At 43.2% G+C, this 3,835-nt stretch overlaps 1 pseudogene; it reads right to left on the bottom strand.

The window, feature by feature from the left end:
* Positions 1-2,455: 2,455 nt before the first annotated feature.
* On the bottom strand, positions 2,456-2,584 carry LOC117704766 (small nucleolar RNA SNORA48; annotated as a pseudogene).
* Between the last annotated feature and the right edge of the window lie 1,251 nt (positions 2,585-3,835).

Genomic DNA, 3,835 nt, shown 5'->3' with positions numbered 1-3,835 from the left:
ACTTACATGTGTTTTTCATAATTCTGATTTAAATGTAATTCTTGTACTGTGGTAGTTGCAAAGAACAGACTCTGTACAAATACGTATTTGCCAGATTATTGCCAGATGTTTGATAGATGGGTAAGCATGAGACTCTAGCTCTGCTAAGAACTTCAGCAGAGTGAGGAGGGGTGGATAGCCCTTTTCCAACCACATCTGCTGGAACTCCCAAGAGAAGTCCTAGGACCTGACAATCAGTCTTCACAGGGAATGGCATCTTTTCCAAGTCAGAAAAGTCTTTTTTTTTTTTTAATTTTAATTTATTTTAACTTTGTACTGTGCTTCATAGAATCACCAGATTTTATTTACATTATTTTTTAAACATTTGACTCATTTTCTTTTTCCTGAGAGGATTGTATCTTTCATAGTTTAAGTGTAGCTATTACATGAGAATTATAATGTAAAATAAAGCTAAAGAGACTCCTGATTGAAAGCTAAAATTACAAATGCTTAAAAACCCCTCCCAGTAAACCTGTATTGATAACTTTCTTGTATTTTTCTCAATGACTTATACTATTAAGAAAATACAGCATGAGATACAGCTCAGTGTAAAGCGCTCTTGCCAGCTCGTGTAGGGCCCTGGGTTCCATCCCTACTATCACAAGTGAGTGGACAAAAGCAACATTTGTACTTTAACTTTTGACTTTTATAAGATTATAATTCCTTTCAGATCTCAGTTCTTGAATGTTGATTCAAAACAATCATTGCGTCTTTGTTTTAAAGGAGTTTATTCATCTTATTTAAAATTCTGTAGAGCTAGAGAGATGGCTTGATGTTCTTGCAGAAATAATAATAATAATAATAATAATAATAATAATAATAATAATAATAAACCATCCTCCAGCTTCTTTCTGTTCTGTCCCCTCTTTCCAACCTACCAACTTTGTGTGCTTTTTATGAAAATAGAGGCAAATCAATTTCTGCGATGTTGAGACATACATTAGTCTATGGGTATAATGGTGAGCCTTTAGGAGTTGGCTTGATGCTATGTCCACTTAGTAGGATAATAGCAGTATGTTCTTCCCCAGAGTCTATGACCTGTCTAACGGCAGACTATTGACTTGACAATGGTGTCCACTGTTTTGGTGAATAGAACTTAAATCCAATTAGAAAGTGATTGCTCACTCTCATGTCACCACTTTTACACATGTGCTTGTTTTGCCAGGGCAGACATTATTTTAGCTTTCCACACATCTTTGCTTGCAAATGTTCATTGCAATGAGTCTGTGACACCATCAATATTGGATCCTCATCAGGACTTCTCCTGGTTACCCTGTTGCTCTAGTGTGATGGAGTTCCTATAGCTTTGAATCAGCAAGACTTGGCCCTTTGATTGGTCCCAACCTGTTCACAGATGATACAGATTTTGGAGTGGGCCAATTCAGAGCCCTGGATCTGAGCTGGTCAGTCTGCTTGCTCTCCCTTATCTGAACCACCAAGGTGAGCTCTTTGGCATTGCTCTGGCTAGGCCACCCAATGCAGCCATCAGGAAGAGGCAGGGTCACCTCTCCTGCTCTTGTGCCCTCAGGGCTAGTTCACTTACACCGGTGCCTCCTGAGGCCGCGCCATGCTGCAGCCTGCAAGTGTCAGGGCCAGCTCTCCCTTGCTCTGTTTTCCAGGCTGGCTCCTGTTCGTTCCCTACTGTGCTGCCCAGTCGAGGTGCAAGGCCAGCTCTCTCAAGTGCGGCTGGTGAGGGGCAGGGCTAGCTCTTCCAAACTCATGACCCCATGGGCAGCTTTCCAGACTGCTGGAGGTAGTGGTGGTGGGGGCTTCATCTCTGCTCCTGTGCAGCGCACAGCAGATGAGTGGCAAGCAGGGTCAGCTCTCCCACACCCACTTTGGGACCAGGTCCAGTGTGCTGCCCGGGTGAGAGATGGAGCCAGCTCTCCATAGCACTGCATCCATGGAGAGGCAAGACCAGTTATGCACAACCCCTGAACATCCACATGGTCCTTGGTGGCTGCCCTAACAAGGAACATTCCCCATGTTCTCTAGTGGTAATATGGACCAAGGACATGGACACTGACTCCTGCTGCTGCGTTGCCTTGGACTCAGACACGGCCTTCAGTGGCAGCTTGGGTTGGGACCTCACCATGGCCCCATGTGGCAGGGATGGCCACTTACAACAAGCTACTTTCCTCCACCCTTGAGTCTCCAGTTCCATCTTTCTTCAGAATGCTCAAGATGATTCATTTCTGTCTCTCCCATCTGACCACCACTTACTTGCATATTGTGGTGGATCCCACTGCAGGCTGTCCACACACTGGTGGGCCCCTGGGTGCCATCCTCCATCTGTGCATGTGACATGGTGGCGACTGGGCATCTATGGCCTGCCTATGCTGGGCATTGGAGGACAGGTCTTTGTCTGTCTTCTTCCTCCTGTGCTGTGCAGCCTAGATTTGATTTGATTTGATTTTTATGAGTCCTAGGCATAAGATAGCTTTGGCTACCAAGCCAGGCATCAAGCTAGGATAAACAAAGGATTGCCATATGCCAGATGTAAGAATAACACCACAAACAAGGTGTCTTTTTGCCTGATGGCAGGGGGGTAGATTTTTTTTTTTTTAAACTGATGAATAGTATTCCACTGTGTAAATATACCACATTTTATTATTCATTCATTATCTGATGGACACCTAGGTTATTTGCGGACCTGGCTATTGTGACTAGGGCAACAATATACATGAATAAACAAGTATCACTATGTTAGACTATAGAGTCTTTTGGGGTATATGCCCAAGATTGGTCTAGGTGGATCGTGTGGTAGATCTAGTTTAGTTTCTTTGGTAATCTCTATACTGATTTCTATAGTGACTGCACCAGTTTGCACTTCCGTCAACCACAAATAAATATATTCCTCTGCCTCACATCCATACCAGCTTTTTAAATCTTTTTAAAAATTTTATCTGTACAAACTAGAATAATCTCAAAGTAGTTTTAATTTGCATTTTGCTGATGGCTTTCATTGCTGAACATTATAAAGCAAAGTGAAAAGGAGGTCCAGCAACAGGCCCAAAGTGGGATCCAGCTCAAGGGGAGGCCCCAAGGCCTGACACTATTACTGAGGCTATGGAAGGCTCACAGAAAGGGGCCTATCATGACTGCCCTTCGAAAGACCCAACAAGCAGCTGAAAGAGTCAGATGCAGATATTTGCACCCAACCAATGGACAGAAGCTGCTGACCTCTGTGGCTGAATTAGGAAAAAGCTGGAAGGGTGACCCTGTAGGAGGACCAGCAGTCTCAATTAACTTCAACCCCTGAGATCTCTCAGACACTAAGCCAGCAACCAGGCAGCATATACAAGTTGATATGAGGTCCTCAACACATAAACAGCAGAGGACTACCTGGTTTGGGTTTAGTCAGAGAAGATGCACCTAACCCTCAAAGAACTGGAGGCCACAGGAAATTTAGAGGTCTGGTGGGGTAGGGTTGGGGGTGGGACATCCTCTTGGAGACAGGGGACAGGGGTTATGGGATGTGGAACAGTCAGAGGGCAGACTGGGAGGGGAATACAATTTGGAGTGTAAAAAAGAAAGATTAAATAAAATTTAAAAAAGTTTCACAGCCATTTGTATTTCATCTTTTGATAACTCTGCTTAGTTCCATGCCAGTCTTTTAAAAACTGAGTTGTTTCTTGATTTTAATTTTTTGAGTTTGTATATTCTAGATATTCTGTCAGAGATAAGGGTTTTCCCCATTTTGTAAGCTGCCTCTTCACTTGAATGATGGCGTCCTTTGCTGTACAAAGAAAGCATTTTAGTTTTATGAGATCCTTTTTATTGATTGTTGGTCTTT

Source organism: Arvicanthis niloticus, chromosome 2, assembly GCF_011762505.2.
Source record: "Arvicanthis niloticus isolate mArvNil1 chromosome 2, mArvNil1.pat.X, whole genome shotgun sequence".
Taxonomy (NCBI): Eukaryota; Metazoa; Chordata; class Mammalia; order Rodentia; family Muridae; genus Arvicanthis; species Arvicanthis niloticus.
The sequence above is the reverse complement of the archived record's forward strand: the minus strand, read 5'-3'. Positions and strand labels throughout refer to the sequence as shown.